Source organism: Cyanistes caeruleus, chromosome 2 (genome assembly GCF_971803275.1).
Source record: "Cyanistes caeruleus chromosome 2, bCyaCae1.hap1.1, whole genome shotgun sequence".
In the NCBI taxonomy this organism is placed as follows: Eukaryota; Metazoa; Chordata; class Aves; order Passeriformes; family Paridae; genus Cyanistes; species Cyanistes caeruleus.
The window spans coordinates 17,078,263-17,103,598 of NC_141702.1; the positions used below are offsets into that span (position 1 = coordinate 17,078,263).

Sequence of the window (25,336 nt, forward strand, 5' to 3'; positions counted from 1 at the left end):
ATGATGTTTAATCCTGAGATGGATTTGGGGTTGGGAAGAGTCCATATCTAGAGGAAAGGGTTTGGAATGGTCTTTAATATTCTATGTTATTTAATAAAGCTGGGCAAAATATGTTCTTAACTATAACATCATCTAAATTGCTTCAAAATTAGAGGGGAGAAAAAAGTATTTTCTTTTCAAACAAATTGTTTGAACAGAATAAACCAGATGAAATGAAAAGATTTTTCATCCTTTTTAGTTAGTTAAAATATATACATATTTACCCTTTTGATTATCTAATTCTTTTAGAACAAAGATGAATCTAGACACAGTAAATAATTTTGTCTTGAAACCTTTCATTTTAGTGTGTAGTGCTGGATTTTTATTTTAATTAATAACAAGATAGGTCTGAAGGTAGGTACCCTTTGAGATTTTTATTCAGCATTAGTTTCATCAGTACAAGGTTAGATATGGAAGATGTTGAAAGTCACGTCATTACATTAGCAGTCTAATTTTCTTGGTTACAATGCTTTTTAAAAAACTTTTTAACTAATAGTATAAAGTTTAAAGCTTACAAGCGTTTGCTTAAGTTAATCATTAAAATTATACATATACTTTGCTGCTAACAACACTTGTTTGTTATAGCTTAAAAACAATGGATAAAGCTTTATTATTGAACTTAGATGTTTCTATTATCTTGTTTACTATATTTTCTAAGACTTATTTTTACACAGCTCAAAAACACAGTTTATTGTTTCTTGTCTTTGTATGTCTGGATTCTTGCATTCTTCTATTCTGAGATCTGCTTTCACACAGTTTCTGAGAGTTTTTCTACTTATTTCCCACAGCGTAGGACTTAGATAATTTAAAAGCTTTGTTTATAAAATTTGGATTTTCAAGTATTAAAACTGCCAAATTTTGCCTTCAATCATCCACTAAAGTGACTTTCTCCAGCAGGAAAACATGCAAGTAAAATTTCTGAATTTCACAGAAATGCCAGAGAAGCTATCACCAAAAAGAAATCACCAGACAGGAGCTGCCCACCTCTCAGTGCCTTGCCAGGCTCCTGGAAAACTCCTCTGACTGTTCTGAGACCTCTCTGCCTGCAGGAGATTGTTCTGCAGGGTGCAGGGCGGGTGCTACAGGAGGACAAATTCCCCAGGACATTGGAGTGGTGTTACACCACCCTCTATAGGGTCAGTGCATGGCTCGTAGCCCAGCTGAGGCCAAGGGAGGCCAGAGCTCCTTGCCCCTGACCCCTGCAGTCCCCAGGCACTGCAGCAGGATGCTCACAGCCTCTGCAGGCTCTGGGCAGACAGGAGGCTCCTCTGCTGCCCCTTTGTCCCTCAGCAGAAACCAGGATTTGCCTTTTTCAATGCTGCCTGCTGAGCAATAGCCACGAGTCTGTACATGTGCCTCACCCATAATCTCTGCACTATCTTTATTTACGCTTGCTCTGCTGAGGATCAGCTTCATTTGCTGTAGCAAGCACAGAGTAAGACATCTGTAACTTCAATTCCATAAAATAAATAAAACACAGCAGAAAGTCCATTTCCATGAGATAACTGCATTTTTCCACTAAATTAAATTGTTTTGTTTTCAGATTTAAACCTTACATGCTGGCACAGCCTAAAATCCTAAAATAAAAGTTGCCCTGTAAATGATAAGTGTTATTCCTATTGACTATATAACTCTCTAGAAACACACCACCACAAAATCCTCAAGGTTTAACCTATGCCACATCAGAGCTTTATTACTATTGCAGTCACTCTGTGGTACAGACAGACTGAGTAAGCATTTAATCAGAAAATGATATCTAGTTTCACAGCAGGGTGGGTTTGTGAGTGTGCATGTAAGCGTGAAAGTTTTTTCATTTGACTTAAGGGGGCCAAATGTTGCTCTTGGATATGTGCATGCTGCTCCTACTAACATCTGCATTTTTGCATATATATAACATTTCTCTCAAGGGCTCCAAAGGGAACGGTTTTCAAGTCCTAAATGCTTAAATTATTATGTATATTATAAGCAGTTATTTAAAAATACTGACTTTCTAAGCCTCAAAGCCATCTTCTGTATGAGCTGTTGAAACAATAAGGGTTTAGAAAAAAATTTCTTAAGAAGAGAAGTGTAACTGAGAATTTAAGTACCTTGCTCAAGATCTTACCCTATCTAGGATCAAAACTCACACCTGATACAAGTTTTTTCTGTAGCCATTCTGGAATGGCCAGACCTAACTCACTATACCATTTCTCATATTTTAGAGATATCCTAATTTATTCAGAGTCTGCTTACTTTTAGATTTAATTGCAAAATCTGCCCTTATTCTAAATTAAGTGCATCAGCTCACAGTGTTGCAAGAGGAGCTATTCCTCTTTAAACTACCATGCCAGAGTCTGAAATGATTTCTCTCTGTAGATATACTGGTAATGAGATCAGCAGAATTGCAATGAATTTGGATGACTCTGTAGCGGCCACATGGCCTCAGAGTTAGTTTAACTTCTCACTCCATCAGAATCTACTGCTGTTTATTTTTATATGCATTAAGATTTCCAATTAAACCTCAGTGCTGCTTTGACACGTGTAAATGAGCCTGCTGTCCACGTGGAGCCTGGCCACACTTGGCCAGCGGTCTCAGCACAGACAGCCTGGGTGTGCTGCACACCAGCCCAGGGGGTCTGAACCTGTGCACAGGGCAGGACATTCCAGCAGTTCCATGGCCCTACCACACTTGGGATGGGCCATCACAGCGGCAGTAAGTGAAGGTGACAGTGAAGCCACTGGGCTCTGTGCACTGGGAGCAGCCCTTCCAGGTGAGGAGTGACCCGTCAGTGACTCTCTGAGCTGGCAGCTGACACGTCCCAGGCCCATGGCTGGAGAGAGGACCTGTCCCAAGAAAAAGAAATATTGACAGATCTCAGACTAAACAAGAAAGTTTTCTTTTAGGATGTGTAAAACTGTTACAATTTGTTATCATCTCAGAGCTAATAAGGTCTGGATGGAGGGGAAGGCAAGGTGCTTGCCTCGCTGGGATTACAGGATAAAACATGAAAACAGGCAGATGTAGTGATATACAGTGATAAGCAGAGACACAGAAGTAGGACACTTAGGTTTGGGGGGATTGATTGCTTTGATTTTTGCTGATGTGAGTGGAAGGTACTTACATGTCCTTTTTCTTTCCCATTGTTATTATCTTCAGTCCATCGGTAGTTACCATCTTTCTACTAAGACCTCAGGCAATTTCTAGAGAAATGTGAAGAAGAGTCAGCTGTTAAATCTGTTGCTACCAGTTCTAGCTTTAGGTTCTGGACAACACATTTTTATTTTTTTCAAAACACGAACAGCCATGCATATAGATGATTCCTTCACACTGGACTCAGTCCTGTGACTCATTCTGCTGTTATAGGATAAAGCTGAGCAGCCAGTAACCTAGTCTTTACTTGATCAGGGGCAGGTAGTAAATAGGTAGATAAATAACGCTAAGACAACTGGAAGCGTTTTTGGGACAATCACAGCAAGTGTCTCAAATGCAGTGAAGGGATTGACTGAAGGGGAACTACCCAGAGACTTCATCAATTCCAGAGCAGATGACAGGAGCAGCCTGGCTTGACTCATCAAAGTGATGGTGTGAAACAAGGAGTGCAGTACTGGAGAAAGTGTATCCATTCTGCTTCTGTCATGGAGAAAGGCTTGCACAGAATAGGTGGGTTCATAAAAACATCTCTTGCTTGTAACTTTTGGTCTGAGAAAAGGAAGAAGCATGAATCAGAGCTGAAGCTTGTAGAGCAGAGGTTCTTATATCAATTAATAGAGCTTAGTTTGTTTCATTATAATCTTCTATCCAAACATACAAATTTAATTTGGTTGGAGAAGCAGTTGAAGAGGCCAGTTTGGGACTTCACTATTCTGCAGTGTCTTTCTGATGTGTCTTGTCAAAAAATAACCACTTTATAAGGAAAGAGGTGTTTTTTTTAATGTTGTTCCCAGCGTGAAATTCAGTGAAATGATGCTGCATTTAGTGAAGTTGTCAGTAAGGAAAATAGTATCATTGATACAAGAGCACAACCAAGAACTGGAGTAAATGAGCATTAGTAACATTCTCCAATCACTGAAACAAACATGAAGATATCCAAATTTTACAGTCAGAAACAAATGAAAAAGTCTGAGTCCACATATAGAGGTATCCCTGAGGATAAATAAGAGAAAACAATAGCAAAAATATCCAATGGAAATAGAAAGGGAAAGGGGAAAAATGTGTGCTACTGCTACAAGCACTGGAAGAAAAGAGATGAGTATTTAATATTGTTTTGTTTTTTGTCAACACTTACCAGAAAGGAAGGCACTAAAGAGGAAAGGTCTTTCAGTTGCAGGGTGAATAAGAGTGCCACACACATGCCATGTTTTAGACTGGGATTTCACCATTAGGAAGAAGAATATTTTAATGTTTTTGAGCTGCAGCTGGAGCTAAAGGAAAATAGGAAGCTGAGCAGAAATGGGCAGATAAATATTGTGATGAGAGATCGTAATCCCTGGCCTGTAAAATGGCTCCTTTGACACCATTGAATCAGCAGCCAAGCATTGGTAAAAAATCTCCAAACAAACTGAGCATTTGAGCTGTCTCCAAACAATCAAAAAGACTCTGAGAAAACACTCAGTACAAGGGACTTTGCCTTTATTCTGAGCTTTATATTTTAGTATCTGCTTTTATACTTTTTATCTGCTTTAAAGGTCTGCTTGCTTTGTCCATGTCAAAATTAATTTTTGATTCATGATATCAGGATGAACAGGATGGGCCATTTAGCCCTGCTAACATTTGTAATACTTTTTGTCAGGTACTGTTTGTTTTGGATGCTCATCCCCAAAAAAGATCTGTAGTGACCTAAATAGGACATTAAAAGGATATTCAAGAATCAATGGTAGTGCAAAGTTATTTAGAATGCAGAGTTAGTGTATCCTGGCAGTTAAATTATGTCTTTGGGTTCCTAATGAGGCAGCAGCCAAATTTCACCATGAGCCTCTCCCAGTGTTGCCTGCCTGGTGTCTGTACTACCAGACAGTGGTGGTGGTTCACAAAAGTCGTGGGCAGTCCTCTCCCAGCTCTCACAGGCTGCCTGCCCCAGAGCAGAGGTAAAATCTGTGTTCTGTGCCATAAAGCATCTGGGCCAAATTGTCCTTGGAAAAACAACCCAGGCACACAGAAGCCTCAGCAACTTGTCCAGAATTGAAAAGCAGCATTCATTTTGTATGCAGCCTTTAGGATCCAAATATGATGTACTTATCACTGATTCCCTTTCTCAGAGAAGACTTGGGAAATTATTTAAAAATTACTACTTAAGTAAAAAATGTGTACATTTTCCATGGGATAAAAACAATGGATGCCTTCATTTCATAGGTGACTTTCTTTGAAGCCATACACACCTGCCAATTCCATAAAAGCAGCGATAGCCTGAAAGGTTCAGAGACTCCAGAACATACATGTGGAAAACCAAACTGTAAATGAGGCACCATCTTCAAGCTTCTCTGTCTGGGCACTAAGGCCTGAGTGCTAGAAAGGAAGCCTCAGAGCAACACTGATGTGAAGTCATCAGTCCAAAACACTTGCTAGTGCAAGCGTGACCTGGGAAAATTTTAGGCAGAAAGGAGTTGCCAATTGTGGTCTTTGGGACAGAGCTACTCCATCAGTTCCCCTTCAGAGGAGAGGCACAGCATGGGACTTGCCATCAGACAGCATTAGGGAAAAGCCTCTGCTGGCTGCACCTGAGTGAGTTCAATTCCAGTCTGTGAAGCTCCAGTGCTGCGAAAAGACAATGAGACAGCAGCTGAAAAAGTCACTGCCAGTGACAAATATACAGAGCAGAGACATATTGAAGCACAGTATTAGCACAAACTTCCTCCACGGGCCATCATCTGGCTGCATCACTTATGGGAGGCTTGGGTGGTACAACAAGGTAAAAAGCTGTGCTGCTTCGAGGTTTCCAGGAGTTCATGTTAAAGGGATTAGCCCCTGAATTATTTTTTGTGTCATATGTTCTCCTTTTTATTTAGCCCAACAAAAGGATCCCCAAAAAATATGTCATATTATGACATGAAGGAAATGCAAAAAGCTTCAAATATGACCACTGTGTATATTTTGCATAGAAAACTGTTTTCCTCTGGTGTCTCAGGGATACTGGAGTAAAGAGAGGTGTTCTTTTCAAAATCCACCTGAATCTTCTTAACAACTCAGCAAAATATCCTGTTTTCCACATTTTATACTTCAGTAAATTAATCACTGGCATTCAAGCTGCAATTCAGTTTTTAAAAGTCTGATGCAATGAAGATGTAAAATTAATTACCTTGTAAAAATGCAGTCACAGTAGTACCCTCCATTTCAGGTTTGGGACAGCAGTTACATGGCATTCACCCATTCTCTCTGCATTTATGGCATCCTCACTCTGGAGAAAGTACTGCAAGAAAGTGCTTCAGGTAATTCTAAAAAAAAGTTGTACTGCAGTGTGTTTGAAAGAACTTAAAATTGGGGGAAAAATAATGAGGAAATTTTGTGCTCTGTCTCTTCATCTTTCAACACAAGCAGAAGATATTTTATTATAAGATAAATGCACTCTATGCAGTAAGATTCTACCTTAAATTTGGATAAATAGAAACAAGAGGTGTACAAATAAATGTTCCATAAAAGAATAAAATGAGTGTACATGTTCTGATACATTCTGTAGCAGGCTCCAGCCACACGGTAACATTGCCCTAAGCCATCCCTGCTGTGATATAAACAGAGAAATTTTCCAGGTAATCCTGCAAAATGTAGCTACTATACTTGGTTGAAAATGCTATATATTTTGTTGGAATTGTTGGAATAGACTAAAAAATAAGTATCTTTCAATCTTTTAAGGATCCTTATTTTTTTTTGGTATTTATTTTTTTTAAAGTATTTTTGGGGGTAAAATACATATTTTCAATTATTCCTCTATGTACTTTATTGTTTCTTGAGCAAGAGAATGCAAAAACAACTACAGAAAGTTTTTATACTACAAATTAATTTTTGTTTAAAAATAACTGTTCCGTTAGATCAAAGTATTTTTCCTGTTGTTTTTCAAAGTTGTTTTTTTTTCAAAAACTAAATCTGTGGACATTTCTGTTTTCCACAAAAAAAGCCATTTCATACAAAAACCTTGCCTATAAATAACTTTTGGTGAAAAAAGTTCTAATCAGTACACCCAAAGTACATTGCTATGTTTTTACAACTCAAATGAAAGCAGTTTAAATCTTGGATGCAGGATATCTCAAGGATAATGCAATGACAGTTCCATTCTGACACAAGCTGAAAAAAACCCCACAACCAACCAACCAACCAACCAAACAACAACAACAAAACGAACAAACAAAAAAAAACAAAAACAGAAACAAAAGAACCCCCACAACCCTCTGGTAGCCTTTCATTGGTCACAAGGAGTGTATGTGAGTTTATAATGAGATATTTTGAGAAAAATCCTTAAGAGCAACAGGTATTATAGAACAAAATCTTTATAAATTGACATTAATAGGATCAACTGTGTTTTATGCAATCTGTCTACTGAGAATACATAGGGAATCAGAGTTGGGAAAAGGGCTGAAATAACCACAGGAGCAGTTTTTAGAGAAGTATCCGTGAAGACTCATGTTATGTACATGGATATTTGATGATGTCTGCCCTGACTTCATTGTTCTAGCGTATGATAATTCCAACATAGCATAATCAAGGCAGCTTTCCTCACTGGAGCAAAAATCAGATTTTCAATGGACCATCACAAGGGATTGACAGGGAGGATTCTTGATCACCAGCAGTGGTAACCACAAGATTTAGTTCTCTGCAATCTCCATTTTGCTTTCTGTGTGTTTTCCTTCTAAATTCATGTGGTGTTTCATGTTTACTGGTACATTAATGAGGAAAGATTTCTTACTATCTCTTTTTTTCCTCATGATTGTTTTTCTTTTCAGATAGTATTTCATTCTGTGTCTTCCAGTCCAGTTTTTAACTTTACTTCCATCTGCCTAGTAATGTTTAAGTTTCTTCGCCAGGGCCACCTCTGCTCACAATTGCTTTCACAAGGGCCAAGACATAGAAAATACATTAATGTCAACATTGTATTTCTATTCACAGGTAATATGGGTACTGGAAAGGCGATTTCCATGCTTACCAACAGCTGGCTCACACATTACATGTTTATCCTTGACCTATCTATATTGGCAAGGGAATAATCATTGTTTTATTTTACTGCTCTTTCCTCTTTCATAACATGAGATAATTGGTTGTTGTCTTCTGGTGAGAATGACAAAGGGAAAAGATATTATCTGGCCTTTTAAGCCTTTTCACAATTTTTTTTGCATATTTAAATTAACCTTTTGCCTTGGAATTTATCATTACCATTTTTTGTAAAATGCGGCATTTATGCAATGCATTATGCATTTTGCCAGGTCTCACCTGAATATGCTTCTTATCAGCTCTGCCTGTGCCTGCTTAGGAGCAGTCCAGCAGTTCTCACTCTGAGCAGCTGATCCCAATCCCACAGCCATTCCTTTGACTCCTTTGGCTGCTCATGGATGTATCTCCCCAGCAGCAGCAGCCTAATCCCATGCTGGCTGTGCGTTTCTTTGGGCACCAGTCCACCACTGAGAGCTCAGCTGCACCTGTGCTGCTGCCTGGGCAAGGTGGGAGGCTCTGATCTGAGGGATGGCTTCATGCAAACGGCCTTCATGTGCTCAAAACCTCACAGCCAACCTGGCACTAGATAAAATGAAGTTGCCCAGGGCTGGTTTAGTGGTGCTCTTGACAAGGTGCAGGCAGGGATGAATTTTCAGTGCCCGTACACCCACTATAATCCTGATTTCATTCCCAAATGCAAGTCCTGGAGTGCAATTATCCCCGGAGCCACCCAAGAAAAATATGGAGAAAACATTTTTCTTTTAAACTGCAGCTTTAAGGATGGAAGGCATTTTCAGTGTATGGAAATGTCTTTTAACCTAGCTCTGCTGGGTATAAAATGAACTTTATTTTGAGTGACAGTCTGCTATTTTCTTCTCAGAATCTTCAGTCTAACTCTATTTCATGGTGTGTCGACTCTCTATATGATTACTCCAATATTCAGGTGCAGAGAAGTAAATGTTTCATGAAAGTGATGTCCCTGTCAGTAGTGTGCATATCATCTGGCCCCCTGAGCTGTCAGTGAACAGATTGTAGAATTACCATTAGAATACAGGAGCCCATAGCTGCAGGCAGTAAATGGAGAGCCGGTAAGCATATGTCACCAGCGTGATATTTTAGCTTCGTATGAATTTGTAAAGTGGAAATAAGCCAGCAGTACCACAGCAACTGCTAACTGTTCTGACTATCCATGTTTCCACATTACACCATATGTTCACAAAAATTGCAGCAAAAAGGAATAAAAACTGCTTTCCACTTTTGTGAAATATAACTTTGTGAGATGGGGTTTAAAATTTCATTGGTCTAATGCTTTAGAGATGTGTTTACCCTGATGAAATTTACTTTTTAAGATATCACAGGATTTCTGTGGATGTCTACCTAGGAAATTATGTTTAGCTGCCAGCAGGATAAAAACAAGGCACATCTGGTTTGATCCTCTAGGGAGGAAGGTGTTAGATACATTTGGATTTCAAAGTCAAATTATGTTTTTAATCATATTCAAGTTGCGGTTGGATAGCAGTCCATCCATGCAGGCAGAAATGGAGTTCAGTGTTGGCTATCACTTTTTGTTATTAACCTTGGAAAATTTTGTCTCTCAAATTTGCCACAAACGTTTTTAATCAAAAAGAAATGCCCTGGGTCAGTGAAGAGGCACTTTTGCCTTAAATATCAATTCTTTGTTCTCAAATGCTCATTTGAAAAATTATAGGAAGACACAGTAGTTCTGTTAGGTCTTAAACTACCATGGAAAAAAAAATCAAAACTAGTTACATTACTTTCCATAGCACATATTACACTTTTTCTCATTAGTAGTAACATTTATATTGAAGAGAACCAAGTCTTCTCTTTCTAGTTCACAACACCTAGTGCAAAATAGTAATTGACAGAAATGTTGGTATTTGGACACATATTAAGTCTGAATTACTTTCTGCAGCTGTCTGTGTCTATCTGCCTAATCTGGGATAGGAAATGGGAGGAACACCATGTTGGGAGGACATTATGCTTTCAAAAGATTCACAGCACTTAGATCCCAAAACAAGATGGTGTAAACTTGAGGTCAACCAGATCAGGGCCCTGTTCCTTCAGTGAATAAAGCAAATGATGGTTCCTTTACCCAGGAACTTATCTGGGAATATAGCAAGACATTATTATTTTATGATGGTGAGATATAATTTTTTTGCCCAGTACTTTGACACAGAACATTAGCTTCTGGTCACCCATTCCCAGCTGCAATATGCAATTATTCATCATCCATTGTCTTGTAGAGGCTAAAGGCAAAATTAGCACAATGGTAATTATTGATAATGATTCAACCAATTAATAACTAGATGGCTATTTTCTTGGTTAGAATGTGATAAATAGTAGTGACATCACAGATATTTGAGTCTCGATAGTTGACAAGGTCATACCTTCTGGGACACATAACATACACAAAAACTAAAGATGTGTTTAGTATTTTCTTTATGAAAAAAGAAACGACCACCCAGTCAAACATCTGACCTTCTGAGCATCTTTGAAGAGTCATTTATATGATAAAGCATTTGGGCAAGTTCTGATTTTATTTCTTGGAGGTGAAAAAGAGAACATGGTTTCCTTGTTCTGATTTATTGGCTAGCTGAGTTAATTTGTTCTCTCTGTGGGAATATTGCTATGCTGTTTGCTGGCCATCATTTGGAATTGCAAATCTAATTAATTTTATGTGTACCTATAGCTTTTCTATGGGTGTCCTTATACAGCTTAACTATACATAATAATAATTATATATAAAAGCTAAGTAAGACTAGGAAGAGGTTACAAAATAAGACACACTGAAAGACTAAAATGATCAAAACCAAATCCTCAATCATTGGGTATCCTGTGAGGGAATAGTCTCACTGAAATCTGAATTTTGTCTCTTTTTATTTTATTTTTTTTCACCATCTTTCTGTGTTTGCATGTGTGTGTATTCTGGTCCATGATCTATAACTGCACCAAATTTGAAGGTTCTATTCAGTGGCATTGTGAAAAATCACCAGTGTGCCTGCAGCATACCTGCTTGCTTTCAGCAATTTCCTAGAATACAATCAGATAAAGAGATTTGATGACCTTTATTCACCTTGATTTTTCCAAACTGAAGGCTTGCTGCACCTCAGTGTAGATAGAAAGGAACTGGTTCACACACCATGGCTGACAAATGGATAGTTCAGATTTGAGGGAAATAACTGAAAGGTCAGCTTTTACTGTCAGAGTAGTTCACCTTTCTCCACTCATAATGATTGCATAAATGAACACACCAGATCTCAAGACCATAATTTGTAGTATGGAGACTAATCACCACGAAACACACTTGACAAACAGCTCTATTGTATGGATAATAAATAATGTGTGTTTGTTTGTGGTTTTGTTCATTGCTACAGTTTCAAAGTAAGCACCTGCAACTTTGATTATAATCTCAAGAACATAGTTGGGCTTTGTTTGTTCTTCTTGAGCTAATCAGAGCAGATTTGTGATGTTGGTTTTAGATAAAGGGCATTAGTCCTAGAATTGTCATGCTATATGACAAGAAAACCTTCCATTTAAAAAAGTTTGTAATGCAAGAGGAGATTAGTGCTTTCTACACTAGCTTTCCAATTAAACTTAATGACAAACTTATTAGTGCATCAGATGGCATGAAGAAAACTCTCTGTAAAATCTACATTTTGAATCAATATATTCTATTATTATTACATTAATGTATAACATGGTTATGCAAAGGATGATTTGTAAGATTTTTTTTTGCATCTATTTAACTGTGTGTGTATATATATACACACAAATTTCTGGTAAGGAATCACAAAGTTTTAAAATTATGCTCTAGTGTTTAAGGTATTCATCATGCAGACATCCCACAGAATGCAGGCTGCTGAAAGTGACAATGTCAAGCCAGTCTCAAAGGCCCTTTTTTACATACAACTCTGGTTTAATGGTCTAATATCATGCTTTTCTCTGTATACATAATTGTATGTGAAGAGGATAGAAATCTTGAATGTACTTTTAGGTCAGCCTGGCAATACCTACTTGTAGCTTTGCATTATCTTTTTTGACATATTTTGAGATCTTTTCACTGACATTGAAAATAAAATTAATATTAATTGGGTTCAAACTTCAACTCTGTTAAGTAACATAATGTAATTTATCTCATTGGTTTTAGGTGGAATTCTTTTCTTGCCAAAACAAAGATATCTGAGGAACTTGATATTATAATTTATTCTTTTTTTTCCACTTAGACATTCAACTAGCAGAATCTTTCCTTTTGACCATTTCAAAATGAAAATTATTATTTTCTTCACTTTGGAATCATAGAATAGTTTGGTCTGCAAGGGACTTTTGAAGATTATCTAGTTCAACTCCCTGCCACAGAGGTTCATCCCCACACTTAAAACTTCTTCCAACCTGGCCTTGAATATTTCCAGGGATGGGGCATCCACAGCTTCTCTGGACAACCTTTTCCAGTGTCTCACCCCCTCAGAGTAAAGAATTTCTTTCTTTTGTCCAACGTAATCCTGCTGGTTTTTAATCTGAATATGCATTGTCCCTTATCCTGTCAGTATAAGCCACAGTAAAAAGTCCTTCTTCATCTTTCTTATAAGCACCTTTTATATACTGAAAGGCTGCAATAAAGCCTCTCTGAAGCTTTCTCTTCTCTGGTCTGAGCAAACCCAACTCTCTCAGCCTTTCTTCGCACTAAAGGTGCTCCAGGCCTCTGGCCAATTCAGTAGCCTTTCTATGGACCTGTTGTAACAGGTTCAGGTCATAATTCTGCAATACTCTTGATTCATCTCCCTTTATTTATATCTAGAACTTAATTGCAACAACAGTTTTTTGTTTGTTTGTTTGTTTTAATTCTAGTAAATAACGCCCAAAACCCCAACTATCCATCTAAGTCTAAAAGTGGGAAAAGTGAAAATAAAACCATCTTCAAGTAGCCCTACAACCTTGTACTGTAGCAACTAGGTGGGGAGCAGGGGGCAGTAGGGGGATAGAAAGAGCTGAAGGAAGATTTGTATCACTTAAAAATGCCCTAAAAGGTGGAAGGTACCCCGTCTTTCACAGCCAAAACCTTCCACAGACCACGTCCATCTGAATAGAGGACTTTGCACCAGATAAGGTGGAACACAAGAATAAAACAAAATCTGATCATTCAAGTCCAAGCTCTAACAGGAACATGTCATATTCCTTATGTTCATGAAACCTTATCTCATGTGCAATTCCAATATCACCAAGGACTGCAGTATATCAGTTATTGTAGTTTTCAGACTCCTGGAAGCTTGGAACGGCCAAATAAAAGAGTAGACGTGATAAAAACCCCTTGAAACAATGAAAAAAGTAGATTATGCTGGGCAAGGTGAGTCATTAATTTATTTTATCCTTTTTCTTTTTTTTTCTTTTTTAACTTCAGTACTTCTGGGAAGCAAATTTCTTCTTAAACCTGTATTGTTTTTTAGTTACAGCATCACAAATAGAAACTTTGCAACACCTGTCTCTGTTTGTGTTTGTATACATTATGAAGCAACACTTTAAAAATAAATCTATAGAAGGTTTGCTACCCAAGCCTTGTTTACCAAATTCTGAGATCTAACCTATAGCTGCATAACAAATCTTGAAAATTATGTTTGCACTGGAAATGCTGACAGAACTTTCACCATAATTTCAGCATGTTACTATAAATACACATCTGTGCAGTTTATATATGTGCTGTATCCACATATACATGCTGTATGCAGTGTCATAAGGCATTTCATCTTTCATGATCTTTTCAGAAGTAGAGATGCTGCAGCTGTGTCCTGAACACATTCTAACAACACACACAGTAATAAAATTATTGCTACATGTATTGTGACAGACTCACACATCTGTCACTTTTGATGATGTATTGATCCAATACATTGCAAGAATAAACAACTAACTAATGTACAGTGCAAAAGATAAACCTGCAATAGCAGGAAGTTTGCTTTATTTAAAGAAGAAAATGACAAGCATGCAGATGACAGAACTATCTCAATTACATATTTTCTAGGATGTCACACCACTCTCTCCAAAGCAGGTTTTAACAACATTCATTCTTTCTAGAAAAAAAAAAAAAAAAAAAAAAAAAAAAAAAGGGAACGGGAACCCACCCACTCCCAAAGTTATTTAGAAAGAAAGGAGCATCCACACAGGTGCCCCAGCACACATTACTCCTGCTCTGTGTGAAAGGAAGGCAAGAGCTCCATTACAGTATGATATCCCTTCGGGGTATTGTCGCTGTTGTCAATCAAAACAAGTTTTTCACTAACACATTTAGTAAGAAAACCTTGTCTTTTAAAGAGGGGCACTGTCAAGGCTTGTTAAGAATAAGCGGTGAAAGACCATTCCCGTTTACATTTGACATCAGAAGGATGCACATTTAGCTGTTTCTACAGCTCAGCCTCTCCAGTGGGCAGAATCCAGAAAATCCTGGTATGTAAAGACAGGCTTGGAGTGAGTCAGTGAAATATAAAGTGAAATATAAACTGGATAAGGAAACCACAATTAGTGTGGGGAAGTCAGCAAGGGAGCTTATCTGTGAAGTTTTCTGAAACACTAATTGCAGTTTCCTTCATCAAGATGAAGACATCTCAAAAGATAAACTAAATAATTCTGTATATGCAAAACCATCATAATTCCTGCTGGCTAATATTCAGCTTACAGGTCTTATTCTGCAGCTCTGGAAGGGCAGAGCTTATTCTAAATCACCAGAATTGTTTTTATCTTGAGTTTTAGTAATAATCAGTGCTTAGTCTTAAAGACTAAATCCCCAGAGTCATGAGTTCCTAAGATAATCTCATGCTTTATTACAGTAAAAAGCAGGATTTTTGTTGTTATGGTCAAAAATTAGCCTTAGAGTTTCCCCAAGGTTCCTAAATAGAAAGGCAAGTAAAAAGAGCCAGAAAGCGTCATTCAGTTTTAAGAAAAACAATAAGTTTTCTCTTCTTTTTGTATAGGCAAGCAAAATCATAACTCAGACAGCAAAACCAGAAGAGAAAAACAGCAGAAGGTCATGAGAAAAAATTTGAAATTGAAGTAATTTTTTTCTAACTATCCTACCTCTAAGAAGATAAGAGATATGAGAATGACATTGCTGTTGTAAGTAATGCCTGAAGCATGGAGCAGCTGAGCAAGATTTTTGATAACTCCAGACAGAATGAGACTACAGAAATATCAACTAATCAATTTCTTACTGAATCAACTTGGTGCCTTAGGTTACAGCATGGTTATTTACAAGGTTTGACCTCTGAATCTAATTCTTACTACCTGTGCAGGTACCTAAAGGTTTTCCCCTCTCATTGATGTGGCAGCACTGTCTTGTGAAAAATGCAGGAAAGATTAGCATCATATATGTAGAAGACATATAAATGCAGAATATAGAAAATTCAATTCTATGTCTGATTTTATACATATGTTCTTCTAAATTAATATCCCTAATTTTACAAGACATGTCACACCATCAGTAACTACTATGTCTCACTTTCAGAGAAATCATCCCTTACAGATATTTTCCATACTTTTTTTTTTTAAAGTGTATTTTCACTGGAAGTATTCCAGTACTTTACTTAATGATGCATGTATTTGTATATAAAGGTGGAAAACTGTATTTACTTAAATCCGCATCAATCTTCAATCAACAGATAAAGGCACTATCACACTATTGTACTTAAACCAATTATTATTGATTCAACATTTCTTGCAAAATATCATCACATTTTTCTATCTCATGACTAAAATTAATAAATAGATATTGCATTTGATAGTTATAGTAAACCTTTCTATCAGTGCTGTTCTATGAAAACCCTTACTGTAAAGGATAGAAGCAGTCTGATGTCTAGTTATCTTCCATTTGTTTTACAAGGTGCTATACTGTGACTGCATAAAAAGTGAGAACTACTAGAATATTTTTGCTTTGCTTTGTTGTTTTCTTTCATTTTATCCAGAAATTTGAAAAGCTGAGTAAAGACTGAAAACATATTCAGAACTGGAAACAATATGTGTAACATTATAGACATTAGATATTCCATAATTGAATTTAGGATTGTCTCTAGGAAAAAATAGTCCAGTTTGTAGGAGGCATGCTTGAGGGAGACAGATCTAAAGAAATATCTCCTAACAGCAAGGACAGCTGAATTGTTCAAGGGGAAAAAGGGCAACATAATAATAGCCATTAACAGAGAGCAAGTACACTGCTGATTGAGCTGAAGTGGCAGTGCAGGACATGGTCCTGCACTGGAGAAAGCAATACAAAAATCAGAAAACTTCACATACAGTCTATGGGAACTGGGAAGAAGTAGAGGTAAGATAATTGTTTATAACCTTATCCCATAATATTTCTGAAAGACATTCTATAAAACACAGGACAAATCTATGCTGTTAAATGAAAAAGTGCCAGGCAGTGAAGCTGAGCATTGGATGGGACCTCCAGCCTTCTGCAGTGCATAATTGCTAGCATATTCCCTGGCAGGGCTTTTGCCTTTCCCAGTTAAGAGCTCTCCCAGACAATGACTGGGCACAGTTCAGGGGATAACTTGTGCCAGGACCATTCCCAAAAGACCACACAGAGAAGAATGTAGTGGTTTGGGTGTCCCCCACCCCACACTTTGCAGCAGTCAGCGCTGTACCCTCAAACACTCCTCCTGCCACAAGACACTTCATGTGACACATTCCCACAGCTTCATGCTATAAAAACATTACCTCAGTAGATAATAGTCTTCTTGTCCTTTCACAACCTATAAGGAAAAAAGAAATTAAATATAAAAATAGTATTTTTTAAAAGTTCAGCTAAGTCACAGGGGTCAGAGCATGCCCATAAGACCTTTGGGCCCTAAGCCTATGACAGTGGTCTTTGGCCTTGTTTTATTTATTACTATAGACAGACCAAAGAAATTTTCACTGTGATGCATATTACCAGATACCAGAGCTCTCAATACACATCCAGTATTCAAAATACCATCACACATTTTGTTTTTTGTATTTGTAAATGTATGATTACATCAGTAGCCAATTCAACGAGATAAATCAGCAATATCTGATGGGAGAAATTTGATAAAATATCAATTAAATGCAAAAAGACATTCTGAGTGCCACAGGCTTTTAATAAGAAACCCACAAAGTTCAAGTCATTATCACCCGAGGTCCCTGGCAGCTGACAGATATAAGACCAGCTCTTCAAGACAGCCTGGTAATAAAATCAATACACAGACTCACAGTGGTGGCTGTATGTTCACCTCGGGCTATACGGCCTGCTGTGTTATGATGCATAATATTTCCAATTTCAGTAGCCACTGGCAGATAAAAGAACAATGTGGCTAACAAAAAAATGCAGTGGTCTTTGATTCCCCAGCTGAAATGGAGAATAAAGCTTTTCCTAGCTGCTTCAGTTAGGTAAAAGGAAGCTAACACTCATAACAAGAACTCGTAGAGAGCAAGGGCACACGCTGACATGGCTGGATATATTGCACATTTCCTTAACCACTTAGCTACAGCATCTCATTTCACTGCACCATGGTACCAAGCTATTTACTGCATAAGAAATGCAGGAGAACTAGCACTGTGGGTCTTTGACATTGTAACAGAGCATACCAATGTGTAAAAAAAATAGTGCTCTTGAGGATATGTTGATATTGCCTAACTCTAAGGATATGTTTCCTGGCTTGTAAACTGGAAATTTACATAAACTGTCTGGAATGCCCTGGGTCCTGAGACAGCACTCCACAACACAGCCAAATGCTAGCCTTTGGCATTGCCAGATATTAGAAGATAACTTCACCTGCCACTTCTGAAACTGCAGGAGCATAATTCTATTATCTTTGAGAGAATATATTGTGGCAGTGATTAATACTGCAGCAGAATTAACACATTTTTTTCAGTTATTCACACTATATCAAAACAATAAAGAATTATCTAAAAGAAGTTAGGGTAAGTTTATGTTCATTTGTATTGGGTTTTGCATATCAAGAGTTTTGAGGGGGGTTGCAGGGGTGGCTTCTATCAGAAACTGCTCAGAAGTTTCCCCTGTGTTCAGCAATGGCTCCAAGGCAGGCCCTCCTCTGGCCAAGACTGAGCCCATCAGCAACAGTGGTGGCACCCCTGGGTTATGGTGTCCTGGGTTCAGCCAAGGACAGGGTTCATTTTTGGCAATAGCTGAGAAGAAGCGTGGCTGAAGGGGCATGACCAGACACTGATTGTATTCAATACCACCTCACAACAGGGATGGGTAAAGCAACTCTCTCCCTTCCAAGAACAAGAGCATCCTTTTCCAGGAGGGAGGAAATGTAGTGGGGAAGATCTGGTCAGTATTTGCTGACGGCTTTCCATGTAAATAATTTCTTTGCCTCATAACTTTTGTTACTAATATTGTTGTTACTGTTTGTTCTCTTATCATGTTGCTTCCAGTTAATCGCTCTTATCTCAAGCTGTGATTTTCTACTTTTGTGCCTCCAATTCTCAACTCCATCCTGCCAGATCAGGAAGGGGGAGGGGAAGGGGGAGTGAGTAGTGGTGTGGTTTTAGCAGGATTACTAAATTGGAGAATACCAGTCCTAAACCACAACACATAGTTGAGAAGGGAGGAAAAAAACGTGCATGACAGCAGCAGAGAGGCAAGTGAAAATATGTGAGAAGAACAGCTCTACAGGCAACAAGGCAAGTGTAGAGGGAAGGGGAGGAGGTCCTCCAGACATTGCAGCAGAGATTCCCCTGCAGCCTCTGGTGCAGCCCATGGTGAGGCAGCTGTGCCCCTGCAGCCCCTGGGGATCCACAGTGGAGCAGAGATCCACCCACAGCCTGTGCAGAGCCCCAAACTGGAGCAGGGAGATACCCAAAGAAATCTGTGGCCTCATGGGAGGCCCATGCTGGAGAAGGCTCCTGGAAGCACCTGTGGCCTTGTGGAGTGTGGAGCCCACTCTGGAGTAGGCAGGACCCCATGAGGGACCCATGCTGGAGGAGGCTGTTCCTGAAGGAGCGCTCCCCATGGAGCTGCTCACAAAGAACTGCTCCCTGTGCGAAGGACTACTGCTGGAGAAGTTTGTGGAGTTCTGTCTTCCATGGAAGTGACCCAAGAAGAGGAAGAAGCAGCACAGATATAATGTGATGAACTTACCACAGGCCCCATCTTCTTTCTCCTGTGCCACTGGAGAGGAGAAAATAGAGAAACCAGTAAAGGTGAGCCCAGAAAGAGAGGAGAGTTTTGGGGAAGGTGTTTTCAAATTTTGTTTCATTTCTCATTATACTACTTTTATTTTTTTTGTTATAAAATTAATTTTGCCCAGGAAGAGACTGTTTTACCTGTGGCAGTCACTGGTTATCTCTCCCTGTTCTCATCTCAATGTGAGCCTTCCTTTTTTTCTTCTCTCCTGCCCAGAGGCAGGGAGAGAGCAGCTTTGGTGGATGCTGTCCTACAGCAAGGACAACTCACCTCACCTCTGCAGGAGCTGGACAAGAATGTCTACTGCTCAGAGACTTTCCTGACTCTATTGCTCGGGGCTTTTGGCTTGATCTCCCTGAATTTCTGTAGCTCTGTCCTCTGTTCTGTTGCTTGCCTCTTCCTGCTCTTGCTTCTGCTTTTGGGCAACTGCTGCTCCCACATCACTGCATTTATCATTCCCCCAAGCTACTGCTTTCCTTTTTTTCCCTATCCCATCCCTATCTCTGAAACGATTCTCATGTGCCCAAGGGCACTGCAAGTCCTGCTTTTGGGAAGTGCTCAGAAATGCTGTGTGACTGCAGGGCAGGGATGACCCAGGAACAATCCTGGCACACACCAGGAGTAGGTGCATGCTCAAGGCCAACAGAAACCTCAGAAGATGCAGCCGTCATCTTCAGGATATCTTTAAAGATCAGGAACAAGACAAAGTAGTTTAGTGGCTTATGTTTTAGGTATACTGGATCAGACAGCACACAGAGACAACATAAGACTCTCATCTGTGTCTCGTACCAGCTTTTAGTCAGCAGTGAAGGAAAGCAGTGCTTCCAGCATCAAAGGTTTCTCCATGAAAAGACTATGAGAAGTGCTTTAACATTGGAGTGCAGGACAGAGCCATTCCACTGAGAAAACAGGGGTTGTATCCTCTCTCCTTGATGTGAGTCATGGTGGGAGTGCAACCTGCTCCTCAGAGCTGAAATTCAGGATAGGCAGGAGCACACAAGACCACGCTCCAACCCTCCCACTACACATTACCTCCAGGCCCTACTTCTTGGGATACCTGATCCCCTGCTTCAGTTTAGGGAACCAAGCCTCTGCTGTACCTGTTACCTCCTCTATTCCAAGGAACCACTCCTCTACAGGCTGTGCTAATGTTGCTGCCATAGCCTCAGAAGGGAATACAAATGGTAGTTAATGTAGATGAAAAAGACTGCTAAAATTTTCCTAACACTACTTCTTCCATTTCCCCCTCTCATAAAAAACACTGCACTCTAGTTACATGTTTGCATAACTGTGTTCAAAAATAACTGAAATACTTTAGAAAACATTTTCCATCTTAAGGCAAAGCATGGAAATTTTTTGTGTAAGCTGCTAAAAGTTTCAGGAAATTATATAGGGATTCATAATGGAAAGTTTCTGGTTGTTATAATTTACAATACACATATATCACAGAATCACAGTTTGGTTGAAGTTGGAAAGAACTCCTGGAGGGCATCTGTTCCAGCCCTCCTGCTCAAGCAGGACCAGCTGAAGCCAGTTGCTCTGAACTGCATCTTGATGGCTTTTGAGTATCTCAAAAGACTGAGACTCCTCAACCTCCCTGGGCAACTTGTGCCCACACTGTGTCACCCTCAGAGTGACAACTTGTTTGCTGATATTTAGACTGAGGTTTCTGTGTTTCAGTGTGGGCCCACTGCCTCTGGTTCTGCCAATTAAAGAGGATGCAACGGCCTGTGGTGAACGAAGCATAGGGATGCTAATTTATGGATTTTGTTCTAGTGCCTAACCAAACTCTGTGGCACAGGACAGTTCCTGGAAGAATCTTCGGTTCATTTGTAAGAAAGGAAGACACAAATCCTGTAGTTCAAGCTGAAGCATCCTGAAACATTTCAACCACTCATGGGTTCCAGATTTGGAAGCATCTTAATCTTTAACATCTTAAATTCCAAAGCTGTGAATATTAGGTCTATTCAATTCAACAAGCATTTTTCTTCCAGAATTAACACTTATACTCACATATATGTGAGTATATACTCACACATATGTGTTCATGCCACACATATGTGGCATGAATTACCACAAAGAATTTTACAATTAGGTAGTGGGTAAGACCTGCAGCTTAATTCCCTTTAACCTTTGCTGAGTTGCTGTTCTTTAAATTGCTCCTACAGCTATTTAATTTCCCTCCCCAGCATTACCAGTCACTTTTGTTTGGTTATTATTATTTTTATTTGTTTTGTCTTGCTTGAATGGAGGAAGATAATAGCTGTGTCACAGTGACAGAGCACTAACCCTGGGCAGCAGCCCTGCTGCTGCTGCAGCCATGTCAGAGGGAGCAGAATCTTGGTCTGCCTGGGATGGGCACTAGAAGACCTGCACCAGCCCAGTACAGCCATGGAAAACACAGGGAAAAAAAGCCTGAAAGGAGAAGGCAGGGAGGACTGGGGAGGGTGGGAAAGCAAGGTCTGCCTGTGGCAATGGAGGAAGGCTGCTCCTCCCTTGCTTCTCTTGTGTATTGCAGAGGGACACTCAGATAGGGATGTGACCATAGCCTGCTCTGCTTTCTCTCTCCTGTGCCACTCAGTCAGACAGTTGTCAGTGCTCTACAATGGGCACCCTGTCATCGTCTTACAGGGGTCCAGAAGCTTCCCACATGTAAGAAGCTCCATTCTCCCTGTCTGGACAAGAATAGGGCCCCCAGATGAGCTCCTGGAACCAAACCCTAATAGTGTAGTGGCCATGTCACAGTGGGCAGAACGATGGTGGTGGCCCTTGTTAGAGTGAGGCTGGTGACAGGGAAATATGGGCTGGACAGTCCTGGTGTGAGGCTGGGACGGCCTCTGGCAGGGTGGAAAGGGTTTGTCATGTTGACAGAGGGTGGCTGCTCCGTATGTTGACTCTGCTGTCTTTGACAGCCACAGCCTCAGAGAGAGTCACAACCAGATCATAGCACTTGTCAGTCCTCTCTCCTCCACCACTCAGCTGGAGAGCACTGCAGAGGACTTGTGCTAGGACATCCACCTAAGCTTCAGGAAACACACATAGCTTCATTCTGTACCACATCATGGTCCTATGGGTGTCTAGAGGGTCCCCACAGCTGTGGATGAAGGGAGCTCCACACCACCCACCACCTCTGTACCCTGTCATGGTCCCAGGGGCAGCCGGAAGAGCACCAGAGCTATGGACACAGGGAGCACCACACTACCCCACTTTCCTTTGGGAAATTTCTGTGTGTCTAACCTCCTTACAAACATATAGAAACAGAACTCACCTTCTGAAAAAGTCCTGAAGTTCATCAGCATTTTTTGTCTTAATAAAAAATTCTAAGGAAATCACCTATATACAGCATACCAGTGCTGAAATTTCTGCCTTAGCTATTTCCTGCTGATTTCCTAGATGTTTGTTCTCACAGAGAGAACAATAGCAATTTATTAATATGCACTGTTCACCCTGAAGACTTATTTACAGTTCCCAGGAGAGAGTGCATATATATATGTTTAAATGTTTATGTGTGTATATATAGATATTCCTTTACATATATATGTTAGGTGCATATTAGGCACATAAAGGGAAAGACACCATATGGAAACAATGTCAGATTTTGAAGGCAACTGGGCAACTCACCTAACAACTCTGAAATGATTGTTCCTGCAGCCTTAACTCTCCCTGCTGGGTATGTGGATCCATTAGCTGAAAGTATGCAGAGAATGAGAAAGAATCCATGGTCTGTGGCAGTGGAGATCAGTTGTGCCTGTTTACTGAAAGAGAGGATTTCTTTTTCTTTTACTGTTTAATTTTTACCTTATTGATTTTTTGCTTTTTCTGTTTGATGAATATTGATTGTACTCATGCAGTGTTGCACTCATACTAGCACTTTATTTCTCCCTTGTTTATTCATTGTGGTAATTTACTTGGGGTATGAAAACTGCTGAGTATCACAGAATTACAATATCACAGAAGTTGGAAGGCACCTCTGGAGATCACCCAGTCCCTCCCCAAAGGGAGTCAAATAGAGCAGATTGAGTGTTCCATCAGCAAATCAGCGCTGTCTGCTGACACACCAGAGGGTCATGTTGCTATCCAGAGGGACCCCAACAGGCTGGAGAAATGGGCTGACAGGAACCTCCTGAAATTCAACTGGGAGAAGTCCTGTACTTGAGGAAAGAGAGCCCCATGCACCAGTGTGTGCCTTGTGCTCCCCAGTTAGAAAGCAGCTCTGCAGACCTGCGGGTCCTGGTGGACACCAGACAGGACATGGACCAGCAACCTGCCCTTGCAGCAAAAAAGAGCAATGGTGTCTTGGGCTGCATTAGGGAAAGTCTTGCCAGCAAGATTGATTCTGCACCTTATTCAGCTTTGGTGAGCCCCACCTGGAGTACTGTGTCCAGTTCTTCAATACAACAAGGAACCTAGAGTATTGTCACCTCATCAGCTAGCAGGGGAGTTAACATCTCCTGTGAGGACTAGGGCCTACAACCTTGAGGCTTCTTCCAGTTGCTTGAAGAAGGTTCTCAGCACTCATCACGTGCCTGCAGGTAGAGCTCTGAGCATCCCTGTTGCTCTCACACATAAAGGGAAAATCTTCTTCCTCACCAGCCCAGCCTATCCTTAAGAGCCTGTAGCCTTCCATCACAGCACTCCATTTGTGTGAGCCATCCCACCACTTGTCTGTGCAGCTAAACCACAGCCCTGCCTGCTCCCCATGCTGCAGATGTAGGCACTTTGGACCCAGCCTTTCTTGTGTGGATTCCCCAAAGGGTGTTAGAGCTTCCAGAGTGCCACCCTCTCAGCATTGATGTGCTTGTGCTGCAGGCAGGGCCCAGCCATTGTTTCATTGTTTCCAAGTTGTCTCCTGCTCACATCACCCTGCACCCTTTGCTTAAAATTCATAGAACCATAAAATTATTTGGATTAGAAGAGCCCTTTAAGATCATGTAATTCCAACCCCACTATGAGCAGGGATGCCACCCACTAGAACAAATTGCTCAAAGTCCCAATTTAACATGGCCTTGAACCCCGGGGATAGAGTAAAGAAATAGTCCACAACCCCTGCACCTCCCTGTTGGCCTCCTCTTTCCTCTCTTCACCCCCTCTCATCTTCATTCACACTGTAAATCTCCACACAACAGTTTGCCAAGCTTGTGGACAGTAATGATTTTGCTGCCCCATCCAGGTAGATCCTGTCCCCTTCTGGCAGCCTGCCATCCCCAGAGACCATCCCCGGCCTCCACAGCCGAACCCCTGTGGTCGACACCGTCTGTGTGAACAGCAGCCCCCCCGCACCCCCCGAGCCCCCCACCTTCACAGCGGGGCCATGCCGGGACCCTGCTCTGGGATGCGGCGGGTGGGGCCGGGATGTGGGGCAGGGATGTGGGGCCGGGATGTGGGGCCGGGATGTAGGGCCGGGATGTGGGGCAGGGATGTGGGGCCGGGATGTGGGGCCGGGATGTAGGGCCGGGATGTGGGGCAGGGATGTGGGGCAGGGATGTGGGGCCGGGATGTGGGGCCGGGATGTGGGGCAGGGATGTGGGGCCGGGATGTGGGGCCGGGATGTGGAGCAGGGATGCGAGGCCGGGATGTGGGTCGGGATGCGGGACCAGGATGCGGAGCAGGGATGCGGGACCAGGGTGTGGGACCAGGATGTGGGCCGGGATGCAGGACCAGGATGTGGGTCGGGATGCAGGACCAGGATGTGGGTCGGGATGCAGGACCAGGATGTGGGTCGGGATGCGGGGCCGGGATGCGGGGCCGGGATGCGGGACCAGGATGTGGGTCGGGATGTGGGTCGGGATGTGGGTCGGGATGCGGGGCCGGGATGCGGGGCCGGGATGCGGGACCAGGATGTGGGTCGGGATGTGGGTCGGGATGTGGGGCCGGGATGCCGGACCAGGATGTGGGTCAGGATGTGGGCCGGGATGTGGGTCGGGATGCAGGACCAGGATGTGGGTCGGGATGCGGGGCCGGGATGCGGGGCCGGGATGCGGGGCCGGGATGCGGGGCCGGGATGTGGGACC

General features: G+C 41.1%; 1 long non-coding RNA gene across 1 annotated transcript; it reads right to left on the minus strand.

Annotated features, from left to right (window-relative positions):
• Positions 1-388: 388 nt before the first annotated feature.
• Positions 389-19,603, minus strand: LOC147654644 (uncharacterized). The gene is made up of 6 exons (XR_015282511.1): positions 19,466-19,603; positions 19,281-19,310; positions 16,874-16,908; positions 6,312-6,422; positions 3,141-3,219; positions 389-2,862 (listed from the first exon to the last, which is right to left on the minus strand). It is a non-coding gene; the product is annotated as an uncharacterized LOC147654644 (long non-coding RNA).
• Between the last annotated feature and the right edge of the window lie 5,733 nt (positions 19,604-25,336).